Source organism: Panthera uncia, chromosome X, assembly GCF_023721935.1.
Source record: "Panthera uncia isolate 11264 chromosome X, Puncia_PCG_1.0, whole genome shotgun sequence".
Lineage (NCBI taxonomy): Eukaryota > Metazoa > Chordata > Mammalia > Carnivora > Felidae > Panthera > Panthera uncia.
Genome location: NC_064817.1, coordinates 99000380 through 99015253, shown reverse-complemented (window position 1 = coordinate 99015253; position 14874 = coordinate 99000380).

Sequence of the window (14874 nt, the reverse complement as noted above, 5' to 3'; positions counted from 1 at the left end):
ATTAATCTCAAGTTTCTAGTTGCTAAGGTGATATACAGTATCCAGAAGTTTGTATACAACTGGATATTCAAAAATGCAGAGTCAAGAATCAGGGAATAATTCCTATAGAAATTGATTCTTGAAGGCAGTTTAACAGGCATATATAAAGAGTAGGCTTTATCAGCCTGATAGACTACAGCTTAGGGGTCCGAGTTTACCACTTAATTATTGTGACTTTACCAGAAAGGATGGCAGGATATATTCAGTGTGCTGAATCAGAAAAATATGCAGCCAAGAATCCTGCATCCAGCAAGGTTGTCATTCAAAATAGAGAGATAGAGTTTCCCAGACAAATAAATCTAAAGGAAATCATGACCACTAAACCAGCCCTACAAGAAATTTTAAGTGGGACACTTTGAGTGGAGAAAAAACGAAACAATACAAAAAAGACCAAAAGCAACAAAGACTAGAAAGGAACATAGAACATCACCAGAAACACCAACTCTACAGGCAACATAATGGCATTAAATTCATATCTTTCAGCACTCACTCTAAATGTCAATGGACTTAAAGCTCCAATCAAGTCATAGGGTATCAGAATAGATAAGAAAACAAGACTCATCTATATGCTGCTTACAAGAAACCCATTTTAGACCTAAAGACACTTGCAGATTGAAAGTAAGGGGATGGAGAACCATATATCATGCTAATGGTCATCAAAAGAAAACTGGAGTAGTCATTCTTATATCAGGCCAACTAGATTTTAAAAGACTGTAACAAGAAATGAAGAAGGGCATTATATCATAATTAAGGGGTCTATCCACCAAAAAGATCTAACAATTATAAATATTTATGCCCCCAATGTGAGAGAACCCAAATATATAAATCAATGAATCACAAACATAAAGAAACTCATTGATGATAATACCATAATAGTAGGGGACTTCAACACCTCATTTACAACAATGGACAGATCACCTAAACAGAAAATCAACAAGTAAACAATGGATTTGAATGACACACTGGACCAGATGGTCTTAACAGATATATTCAGAACATTTTATCCTAAAGCAATGGAATACAAATTCTCAAGGGCACATGGAACATTATCCAGAATACATCACATACTGGGCCATAAATCAGCCCTCAGCATGTACAAAAAGATTGAGATCGTACCGTGCATATTTTCAAAACACAAAGCTATGAAACTTGAAATCAGCCACAAGAAAAATTTGGAAAGGCCACGAATACTTGGAGATTAAAGAACATCTTACTAAAGAATTAACTGGGGGCGCCTGGGTGGTCAGTCGGTTAAGCGTCCAACTTCGGCTCAGGTCATGATCTCGTGGTTTGTGAGTTTGAGCCCCGCGTCAGACTCTGTGCTGACAGCTCAGAGCCTGGAACCTGCTTCAGATTCTGTGTCTCCTCCTCTGTCTGCCCCTCTCATGCTCACGCTCTGTCTCTCTCTGTCTCTCAACAATAAATAAACGTTTTTTTTTAAAAAAGAATTAATGGGTTGGGGTGCCTTGGTGGCTCAGTCGGTTAAGTGTCCAACTTCGGGTCAGGTGTTGATCTCATGATTCGTGAGTTTAAGCCCTGCATTGGGCTGTCAGTGCAGAGCCTGCTTTGGATCTTCTGTCCCCTTCTCTCTCTGTCCCACCCATGCTCCTGCTCTTTCTAAAAAATAAATAAACATTAAACAATTTAAAAATTTAAAAAAGAACGAATAGGTTAACCAACTTATTAAAGAGGAAATTAAAAAGTACATGGAAGCCAAAGAAAATGATAACATGACAGCCCAAAACTTCTGGGATGCAGCAAAGGTGGTAATAAGAGGGAAGTATACAGCAATCCAGGACTTCCTAAAGAAGGAAGAAAGGTCTCAAATGCACAACCTAACCTTACACCTAAAAGAAGTCAAAAACCAACAGCAAATAAAACCCCAAACCATCAGGGAAATAAATACTAGAGCAGAAATAAATTATATGGAAATAAAAAAATCAGTAGAACAGATAAATGAAACCAGGAGCTGGTTCTTTGAAAGAATTAACAAAGCTGATAAATCCCTAGCTAGACTGATCAAAAAGAAAAAGGAAAGGATCCAAATAAATATAATCACAAATGAAAGAGGAGAGATCACAGCCAACACTGCAGAAATATAAACAATAATAGAATATTATGAGCAATTATATGCCAACAAATTGTCCAATGTGGGAGAAATGGACAAAGTCTTAGAAACATATAAACTACCAAAACTGAAACAGGAAGAAATAGAAAAATTGGATAGACCCATAAACAGTAAAGAAATTGAGTCATTAATTAAAAATCTCCTAACAAACATGAGTTCAGGACAGGATGGCTTTCCAGGGAAATTCTATCAAACATTTAAAGAAGAGTTAACACCTATTCTATTGGAGGTGTTCCAAAAAATAGAATTGGAAGGAAAACGTTCAAACTCTTTCTACAACGCCAGCATTACCTTGATTCCATAACCAGACAAAGACCCCACTAAAAAGGAGAAGTACAGATCAATTTTCCTGATGAACATGGATGCAAAAATTCTTAACAGGATACTAGTAAACCAGATCCAACAATACATTAAAAGAATAATTCACCACGATCAAGTGGGATTTATTCCTGGGATGCAGTGATGGTTCAGTATCTGCAAATCAATCAATGTGATATTTCATATTAATAAAAGAAAGGATAAGAACCACATGATCCTCTCAATAGATGCAAAGAAAGCATTTGACAAAATACAGCATCCCTTTCTTGATAAAAACCCTTGAGAAGGTAGGGATAGAAGGATAATTCCTCAAATCATAAAGCCATATATGAAAGACCCACAGCTAGTATCATCCTCAATGGGGAAAAACTGAGAGCTTTCCCCATAAGGTTAGGAACACACAGGGATGTCCACTCTCACCACTGTTATTCAGCATAGTGTTGGAAGTACTAGACTCAGCTCAGACAACATAAAGAAATAAAAGGCATCCAAATCAGCAAAGAGGAAGTCAAACTTTCTCCCTTCATAGACTACATGATACTCTATGTGGAAAACCCAAAAAGACTGCACCAAGAAACTGCTATAACTGATACATGAATTCAGCAAAATCACAGAATATAAAACCACTGTACCAAAATTGGTTTCATTTCTGTACACCAATAATGAAGCAGCAGAAAAAGAAATCAAGGAATCGATCCCATTTACAATTGAACCAAAAACCATAAAATACCTAGGAAAAAACCTAAGAGGTGAAAAATCTATACACTGAAAACTATAGAAAGCTTATGAAAGAAGATGAAGAAGACACCAAAAAATGGAAAAAGATTCCATGCTCCTGGAGAGGAAGAACAAATATTGTTAAAATGTTGATACTACCCAAAGCAATCTACATGTTCAATGCAATCCCTATCAAAATAACACCAGCATTCTTCACAGAGCTAGAACAAACAATCCCCAAATTTGTATGGAACCAGAAAAGACCCCTAATAGCCAAAGGAATCCTGAAAAAGCAAATGAAAGCTGGAGGCATGACAATTCCAGACTTCAAGATATATTACAAAGATGTAATCATCAAGACAGTATGGTACTGGCACAAAATCAGAAACATGGATACAGGATAGAGAACCCAGAAATGGACCCACAGACTTATAGCTAACTAATCTTTGACAAAGAAGGAAAGAATACCCAATGGAAAAAAGACAGTCTCTTCAGTAAATGGTGTTGGGAACTCTGGACAGTGACATGCAGAAGAATGAACTTGGACCACTTTCTTACACCATACACAAAATAAACTCAAAATGGATGAAAGACCGAAATGTAAGACAGGAAGCCATCAAAGTGCTAGAGGAGAAAACAGGCAACCTCTTTGACCTCAGCCGCAGCAACTTCTTTCTTGACATGTCTCTGGAGGCAAGGGAAACAAAAGCAAAAATGAACTATTGGGACCTCATCAAGGTAAAAACCTTCTGTACAGTGAAGGAAACAATCAACAAAACTAAAAGGCAACCGACAGAATGGGAATAGATATTTGCAAATGACATATCAGACAAAGGGTTAGTATCCAAAATCTATAAAGAACTTATCAAACTCAACACCCAAAAAGCAAATAATCCAGTGAAGAAATGGCAAAAGATATGAGTAGACACTTTTCCAAAGAAGGGATCCAGATGGCAAAAAGATACATGAAAAATTTTCAACATCACTTGTCGTCAGGAAAATACACATCAAAACCACAATGAGATACCACCTCACACTTGTCATAATGGCTAAAATTAACAACTCAGGCAACAACAGATGTTGGCAAGGGTGAGAAGAAAGAGGAACCTTTTTGCACTGCCGGTGGGAATGCAAATGGTACAGCCACTCTGGAAAACAGTGTGGAAGTTCCTGAAAAAATTAAAAACAGAACTATCCTATGACCCAGCAACAGTGCTACTAGGAATCGATCCAAAGGATATAGGAGCACAGTTTCGAAGGGGCACAAACACCCCAATGTTTATAGCAGCACTATCGACAATAGCAAAGTATGGAAAGAGCCCAAATGTCCATCAACTGATGAATGGATAAAGAAGATGTTGTGTATATATGCAATGGAATATTACTCAGTGATCAAAAAGAATGAATCTTGCCATTTGCAACAACATGAATGGAATTAGAATGTATTGTGCTCAGTGAAATAAGTCAGTCAGAGAAAGACAAATATCATATTATTTCACTTATATGTGGAATTTAATATATAAAACAATGAACATAAGGGAAGGTAAGCAAAAATAATATAAAAACAGAGAGGGAGGTAAACCATAAGAGACTCTTAAATACAGATAGCAAACTGAGGGTTACTTGAGGGAGTGTTGGGTAGGGGGATGGGCTAAATGGACAAGGGGCATTAAGGAAAACAGTTGTTGGGATTAGCACTGGGTGTTATATGTAAGTGATGAATCACTAAATTCTATTCCTGAAAAAGAAAATAATTGTGACCTTAGGCAACAAGTCATTTCATCTTTCTGAGCCTCAGTCTCTTTATGAGTAAAACTATGATACTGGTATTTGCCTTACAAGTGTTGTAAGAATAAAATGAACTAATTTGTATATAAAACATGTAGTATAGAATCTTGCATATCATGAGAACTTAATCATTGGTTTACACATTGGGTGGGCCAATAGTAATTTTTCATGACTTTTGCACTAGTGTTCAGTTCAGCTCAGTCCCCTGAACACTAAGTACCTACACAGTATAAGACCCTGTGCTAAAAAACTCTGGTAGTACAAAGATAAATTAGATATGATTGTTGCCAAAAATCTCACTGTCTATAATAATATAGACACATAAACAGGCAATTCTGATAGAGAAAGATGCATGCAATGGCAGTGATATACTCATAGTATGGCAGTAGAGCAGAAAGGGTAGTTTGAGGGAGGTAAAGGAAGACTTCTGAGTGGAAGGAAAACATCTGAACTGAATCTTAACTTCTTAAACTCTGGAATGTGATGATACTAACATGGAACTGTGAATTAACTAATCCTAAGGGAATGCAGTCTACTGGATAAGCACACTGTCTCTGGAGCCAGAATATCTGGATTCAGCTCCACCGCTTACTAGTTATATGACCCAGGGCAGGTTACTGAATTTCTCTATCCCTCATTTCTCCATCAGTAAAATGGAGATAACAAGAGTACCAAACTCATAGGGTTGTATTGCAAGTGCTTATAAAACAGCTTGATAAATAGTAAACATCATACAAGTGTTATTTTAGCTGTTCCTATTATAGAATATTTAAAGCAGAAATAGGAACAAAAATGAAATCATTCACATCTATATACACCTTGCCTGACAAAAAAGTAGTTTCAAATTTGCCTATTATATTAGCTTGTAATTGTGCATTGTTTACTAGTGATAGGGGATGCCAGAAATCAGGACAAAGTTGCATATTGTACCTGACTCTAAAGCCTAGAAACATTTTTTTAAATGAGAAATAACATTGTTAAAGAAGTGAGCTAAAAAAATTCTATTCTTATATATGTATCCAAACCACTGATTGTAACTTCACCTCATTATAAAAACTAAATTTCATAATTGAAGCATATAATTGTAGGTAGATATGTACTTTTTTAACCAGTGATTTTCAAATTGCTCTCAGGTTCTTTGGCAATGTTTCAGGAGTGCTACAACAAGGAAGTATTTTCTGCCATCTACTGAAGATTTGAACTGCTCATTCATTGCCTTAACTAAAATGATAAATAAAGGCTCTATTTTAAAAATCTACTGGGAGATCGATTTAAAAACTAAAAAAAAATACTTTCATGGCTTAAAACATTTGATAATTACTTTTTAAAACTTTCAGGTATCACTTTTATTACCCTAAACCTTGCTATTTATTGCATCACTCTAATAAACTTACCAAGTGACTTATGCTAACAGAAAGATGATGTCATTTGTAAACTATTCTTTACTGAAGAAAAACCACAAGATGAACTTTCTATCAAGACTTATATGAAATTAAGTAATTACTACTTTATTAAACATAGACATTCTTCTCAAAGGCCACACAGCAAAAAGAAATAGACTTTTATTTTCAAGATTCAGACTCTTAGAGCAGTCTGCCTTTTTTGGTAATGGAGAATGTTTAAATATGCTATACTTAACCATTCAAAACTCTACACATGTTATAATGTATCGTGAAATAAAATACATAAAAAAGTGATCCACAGAGTGTTTTAGTTATCTATTGCTGTGTAACAAACTATCTCCAAACTAAGCAGTTTAATAAGGCACATATTTATTATCTTACATACTTTCTGAGAGTCAGGAATCTATGAGTGGCTTAGCTGGGTAGTTCTGGCTCAGAGTCTTTCATGAGATTATAGTTAGAATATTTTCTGGGTCTACAGTCATCTGAATGCTGGAGAATATACTTCCAACTTCACTACATGATTGGTGAGAGGCCCTCTGTTCTTTGGCAGCTGTTGACCAAGGCAATGATTAATTAATTAATTAATTAATTAATTAATTCTACAACTCATGAACCTCCCCATAGCACTCTTCACAATATAACAGAGCTCCAAAAGAACAGGGGAGGAAGGGAGCAATAATACCGAAAAAATGGGGTCATCTTGGAAGTGATTGCCACACCATGTCTCAGAAATCACATGTGGACTACTAGACCTACAAAAAGGTCTCAGAAAACATCTCATATGTCTTCTTACTTTAAGGTAAATGATTTTAAAATTTTTGAACCTAGGATTGTTTATTCTCTCCTTGAATTCTTTGGGATTATACTCTCAAAATTATCCTTAGTAACCGACTCTAGTGTTTTATCCCCCTCATGGTCAAGAAAATCTTATATTGAGTTTCAATTTCATCTGCATTAACTGGAAAGCATTTTCTGCTCTGGAAAAGTTCATATTAACTAATAAAATGTGCTCAATTATATATCTACTTTAGTTCAAAGCTTACCGTGTATATCATTTTGAATTTTTTATGCAATTAGGAAACAAAGCAACTAAGTGAATGGACCAAAGTATAATAACTAGTTTCTTTGAGAGTGCACCTGATGCCTTCTATTTCTAGTTTAGTGGCACAGTTGGAGAAAAGTAAATTTTTTATTAATATTCCACTGTCTATTTGAGTCAGCTCAGAATCTCTTTATCAATGTTATCATTAAACATTTATTCATACACAAAACATTTTTAGATTAAAAAACTGCACATCATCTTCATTATTCTCACTGAGTTTAAGTTGAAGATGCTTCATTGTCTTAGAAAGTTCAGTTCATCAACACAACTAGAACAGTACAACCTCTAAGTGCCATTGGAGCACTTTTTTATTTAAGGCTTATAATTTATAGGCTTTGGAAGAGAGCATTGTAGCAACCAGGTTGGTCTGCTGCTAATAGCATGTGGGCAATTTATCGCAAAGAAATGAAAATCAATGATAAGTTCAAATCACAACCATTAGCTATTAACATTTTCTGTTGTAGATGAATATCTCTGGGCTTTGCATGGCTCATTTATTTCCAGTATTCCCTGTTCTCTCATCATGGGGTCTGTTTTATATTGTTCTGTTTTCTTAGTCCTCAAGTACAGAACTCTTCTGAGGTAGGGGTTGCGGCAGATAAACACATTATTTAAATTATTCACTCCATAAAGCAATCAAATGACAAATCTAGTTTATAATATATGTTTTGTGCTGAGAGTTTACTTAAGTTTCTTTTAAAGCATTACATTATACCATATATTCAGGTACACTCCAGGTCAATGTATTGCTTGGTGTACATAATGGTGTGTGAGAGCATATTCCTTTATTATGATGAGATGTCCCTGACACTAGACATTATAAATGGATTTACCATCTGAAATTGACCAGTGTGATAACGAAATTGAGATTATGAGTGAGCATTTTTAAAGGAGGGTTACATAAATTCTTTTTACCCTTGTTGAAAAACAGTTTAAGTATTAGTGTAATTCTGTATATTTGAAGTTAAGCAACCATAATGGAATTGCTAATTTAAAATCTTGCAATGGGTCATAGATCATTGTTTTAACAACGATTACTATACAAGACAGTAGAGCTAGACCAATAGAAGTGAAAGGAGACTAGGTAACTTGTAAAAGAACCAGATATATAGACATATAGCTTCTTGATTATGTTTGTCAGCAAACACATACATACATACACACAAAAAACCCCACAGACTTAGCTCTTATTTTTAAAAACTACAAAATAATTAAATGTAAAGTCAAATTCTGTAGTGCACACATATATATGAGTATAACTCATGCATTTTCATTGGTCTGGAGAAAAGTTTCCTTGAATAAAAATAAATCAACATTAATTATTACCACTTATTGGGGCTTTCAGACTATCATCTTCATTCTAATATCCAGATAATATGAAGCCTTAGAGACAATATAGTGCATGTCCTTTCTTCTTGTTTTAGTTATAAAAGAAATTTGATGTGTGGACAAATACAGGAGCATTTGACAAATTAATGGCCCAATAGAGAACATTTAGGGCCTAATTCATAGCAGTAGAACTCCCTGCAGAATAAATCACAATAAATCTTTTTAATGTATGTCAAGAAGGCATGTAATAACTTTGGTAAATACAAAATAAGATATGTAGATACATTTTCATTAAAGTTTTATTTATTATTTATTTTTGAGAAAGACAGAGTGAGATCAGGGGAGGGGTAGAGAGAGAGGGAGAATCTCAAGCAGCCTCCACACTGTCATTGCAGAGCCTGATGTGGCGCTCAAACTCATGAAACTGTGAGATCATGACCTGAGCCCAAATCAGGAGTCTTATGCTTAACTGACAAGCCACCCAGGCACCCCGATACATAGATACATTGTAAAGCATAATGTTACACAAACATCTGGTTTCATGCATATCATGAAAAAATGAGACACTGGGGAGACTCATTGTAAATCAGGTGGTACCTTAAGGAATTAATAAAAACCCCATAAAAGAAGAGACATTCTGACTTTCCTCCTCGTTGTGAGGCAAAGTTAGCCAATGATTGATTCGTGCACTCATGGAAGAAGATACAATAGTGTTATCTATTCTATTATCTCCCTAACATTTGAGAATATTCAAGATATAAACTTCACCATGCAGAAAACAACTGAATACTGATAACATCTTGTTCATTAATCCCTTTCTGCCTCCTCAGAGAAAGCTTTCATATATTTCAATAGGTCCAGAAATTAAGAATTTCCTTTGTAAAACTATTCCTCCTCCACTGTACAATAAATCACACCAGCATGCCCTCTTTTTCCAAATAGTTGCCTAATTAAAGACTTGTGGGTCATCTTGGGGTTATCCATCTTTCTTACCTCTCACTTCACCATCAATCACAGAAACTTATTCATTCCTTTTCCTAATAATAATAGCAGGCTATTGATTTACCTCTTTGATTTCCCCACTATTTTTTTAATGTGGACATACATTCTTGTACCAATCGTGGCATTATTAATGTTGCTTTCTAGATCTTTTGCTTTTCTGAACTTACATTCCTTCTGATCCACTCCTATGACTTTTGCTAACATTTATATGCTAATAACTTCAAAATTTATATATCCAGCTGAAATCTCTGTCCTGAATTCTATACATGCACATCCGATTGTTTCTTAAATATATCCATTTGGATGTCTCACAGGGACATCAAACCCATGTCATGAACTGAAATCAACTCTTGCTTTCAAATCTCTTCTGGTTTTCCTAGTTTCAGTAAATGGCAAAATTACCTACTTAGTTATCCAAGCCAACACCCAGGGATTATTCTAAATAAATTCTTTCAAGTATGTTATAGGAAAGAATAATATGCTATGAGATAATAGTATTTTTCCAGCAAAAAAAGTATTTTAGTGGTATTTTTCTCCTCATATTTATATTAAATATATAGCCAAACAAAATGCTAAGCATTTTAAAATAGAGCGTGTGTGGTATTTGGTAATCTTCCTCTAAATTTTATCTAACAATGAATGATGGCTGAATGTAATGATAGTCACTCTACACATGAACACAAAAATAACCTTTGTGCTAATGTTTATATTAATAATTTGTCTCTTTGATGGAGGTTTATCTATGCTATGTATTTATATCTAATCCTTTTAACATATATTTGTGCTATTGTTCAATATTTATTATATTCTAAACTTTTCATTTTATAAAGTGTTTCTATATACAGTGGAAAATTATTTCCATGTATATTATATCTGAATCAAACAAAAAGTTAGAATACTAAAAATTGGGCATTTTTATTTTTAAAAAGTCAGCAGATGAGTATTCCAAGATAAAATAAGTAATGGTTTTTTGCAGCCTAATTCAATAGTACCTAGATACTACAGAACATGGAGTTTAGGACATTTTGTTTTTTTTTTCAAGTTTATTTATTTCGAGAGAGAAACAGAGCACATGAGCAGGGGAGGGATGGAGAAAGAAGGAGAGAGAGAATCCTAAGCAGGCTCCATACTGCCAGTGCAGAGCCCAAAGTGGGGCTTGAACCCATGAACTGTGAGATCATGACCTGAGCCGATGTCAAGAGCCAGACATTTAACCAACTGAGCCACCCAGGTGCCTCAACATTTTCTTGACCACAATGAACAGGTAGTAAATGGGATTTTCATATTAATCTGCTAGGAAAACAAAATATGTGAATATATTTGATGTACTCATATAAGGATAGGACTCAAAAACTCAATAATTTATTTCCATTAAAAGAGATTGTGGATAACTATAAAACAATATTCCTATACCTTAATTATTTTAATTTTTCATCTATTATTTTATAATATAAATATTTTGATGTTATTCCAATGTTTTTATCTTAAATATAATAATATTACAATAACTAACGTTCTGTTTTGAAATTATTATGAATCATATTTTCATCATGTCATGCAACAAACTTCTCTGAGATTGTCTTATTATTTGCTTTAAGCCAAGTACCTATTTCAGTTTGGCTTAAAACTCTTAAAACTCTCTTTGGTATCCTGTCAATAAATTATTACTTAAGAAGTGTTCTGTCGTAAATTAATTCAGGGAAATGTTCTAGAATTTTTTTTTTCAAAATGCAAATACTTTCATACTCTGATAAAAGTGCTTAAGTTGCTCTCATTTCCCTCAGAGTAAATTCCAAATACCTTATGGTAAGGTACATTCTGATCTGGCTACATCTCAGCCCTTTTCTGTCACCTTCCTCCCCTAGTAGAGCTATACAAAAATATAGTTTCATGAAATTCTCACATTTTTATTTTTTAAAGTGTATAATTTAGTGGTTTCTCTCTTTTTTATATTGTAAAATACAGTGTTTTTTAATATATAATATTCACAATGTTGGGCAACAATTACCAGTACCTATTTCCAGGATATTTTAATCATGCCAGAAAGAAACCTGGAACATGTAAGTAGACATTTCCCATTCTTTCCTCTATCCAGTCCCTGGAAAACACTACTTTCTGACTTCTATATCAAATAGAAAACAATTTCAAGCAAAAAATATATTTATATTGTTTTTTTCAATTTCCTATGTAGTTAAATTTATTGCTGCTCTTTATTTTTTCATTTAGAATTGAGTTACTGTATAGTATTCTTTTATTTAAGATGTATGCACTACAATCTGTAGGAGAGGTCTGCTAGTGATGAACTTTACATTTGTTTAAATATGGAAACTCTTAATTTTTCTTTATTTTTAAAGATAATAGAATTTTTAGTTGGTATTTTATTTATCACTTTGAATATGCCACTGTTTTCTGAACTCTATGTTTTCTAATATTTCAATTGTTAATCTTATTGAGATTTTCTTGTCGGTGGTGAGTTGCTTCTCGATTACTGCTTCAAGATTCTCTCTTTGTCTTTACTTTTGGCAGTTGATTATCATGTATATAAGTGTGGATGTCTTTGAGTTCCTCCTAATTGGAATTAATTGAGCTTCTTGGGTGCATAAATTAATATTTTTCATGATATTTGGAAGTTTTTAGCCATTATTTCATCAAATATTCTTCTTGCCCCTTTCTCTCTTTCCTGTACTTCTGAGACTTCCATTATGCCTATGTTAATATTCTTGATACTGTTCCATAGAGCTCTGAGGCTCTACTTGTTTTTCTTTATTCTTTTATCTTTCTTTTCCTCAGACTTGATAATCTCAATTTATGCATATTCAAGTCATTTGATTCTTTCTTCTGCCTGCTCAAATCTGTCCTTGAACCCCTCTAATGAAATTTTCAATTATAATTTTCAAGTTCAGAGTATCTATTTGGTTTTATATTTTTATTGATAGTCTCTTTTTGATGAGGTATCACTCTTACACTTTCCTTAAGTTCTTTAGATATGATCTCATTTAGTTCTTAAATATATTTAAAACAGCTGATGTAAATCCCGCCTAGGAAATCCAGGATTCCTCAGAAACGGTTTCTATTGAATTCTTTTTCCCCTCATATAATGGTCAAAATTTCATTTATTTGTATTCCTCATAATTCTTTCATTGTAGAACATTTGGAATTTTATATAATATAATGTGGCAACTCTAGGGGCACCTGGGTGCCTCAGTTAAGCTTCTGACTTTGGCTCAGGTCATGATCTCACAGTCCGTGGGTTTGAGCCCCACATCAGGTTCTGTGCTGACAGCTCAGAGTCTGGATCCTGCTTTGGATTCTGTGTCTTACTCTCCTTTTGCCCCAACCCTGCTTACATTCTGTCTCTGTCTGTGTCTCTCTCAAAAATAAACATTAAAAAATTTTAATATAATGTGGCAACTCTGGAAATCAGATTCTCTCTCCTCTAAGAGTTTGTTGTTGCTGCTGCTTGTAATTATTATTGTTTGATTTTATGTCACTTTTTTGAACAAAATCTATGAATTCCATATATTTTGTTGCATGTGGCCATGGAAAACAATACTCACTGAGTTTAGTGTCAGCCAATAATCTGACAGATTTCCTTAAACAACTGGGACCAATAAGTCTCCCAGTCTTTGCTGATGGGCCCTGTTTGCATTTTGGACAATGCCTTTCAACTATCTGCCAGTTTGTTGACAACTCTAACTTAGCTTCCACTTTATGATTGCACAGAGCCTTAAGGTCATCCAACAGTAAGATCTTAAGACCTTTTCAGGACTTTTGTGAGTAGGTGTACAACCCTAGCTATTTTCACAGCCATGGGCGCACATATATCACCTTCTAGATTCCCAGTGATATGTTGGAACTTTCCAAAGCCTTATGAACATTTCTTTCCTCACCTCCTCTTTTTAAGATTTTTTATTAGTTCATTGTTTGCCCCAATGTTAACCACTGCCTCAGGAAATCATGAGGCCAAAACATATTCTAATTGTTTTCAACAAGGCTTTTCCATGGAGAGGCTTTTAGTATTGGTTGAGTCTAAATCAGGTCAAATAAGGACAAGCTTTCCATGTGGGGTTTTCCAGGGAAACATCAGACAGGTCAAATAATGGCAATGATCTATGAATGGGGCTTTGAAGGTGCTCTAACTCTATTCCATTCCCTCACATGTTTACTGAGTTTTCCATATGGCTTTTTAACTTTGCTAACCACTGTGGTAGTGGGGTGTGAAGATCTATCAAAATGTTAGATGTTTTCTCTGTCCTTAGATGTTTGTAGCATAGTTCAGGAAAGATAATAATCTCACACAAAACAATTGTAAAACTATATAAATCAGTTAATAATACTAATACTTAACTATTATTGAGCAATTACTATGTAGCAGCACTGTTCTAAGAACTTTATATCTATTAACTCATTTAATACTCACAGTTATCATATGAAGTAGGTGCTATTATTATCCTCCTTAGAAATGGGGAAACTGAGGTATATAGAGATTACATAACTAACTCATAGTCACAATGCTAATCAGTGCTAGAGATCCAATTTGAACAACTGCTGTATGACTTCAGATCCCATGATCTTATGCTTTGACTTCTGCTTTGAATTAACCATATGATTAAGCATAGACTCTGGAGAAAAATAGAAGTGTGTTCTGCAATGATTATCCACTTTTATGACCTTAGGCAAGTTACTTAATTTTTCTAGGCCTCAGTTTTCTCTTGTATAAAATGAAAATCATAAGACTGAGGAAGTACACAATCACCTAGGAAAGCAATGTCTAGATAGAGTAGCAGAAGTCCAACGACTTAGTTGTTGGGTATTCTCACTTTTAGTATAGGAGGAAGAGCCATCAAAGAAGACTGAGAAGGAGTGGGAGGTGTTGTGAGAGGAAAGAAAAGTTCCCATTGTGTTTGGTAACAAGGAGGTGGTTGGCAACTTTGAGAGAAGCATTTTAATAGAAAGATGAGACAGAAGACAGGAGGGCATAGAGGAATGAATACAAAGTGGGCAAAGAATTTCAATCTCTTTTGAGAAGTCTAGTTGTGAAGCAG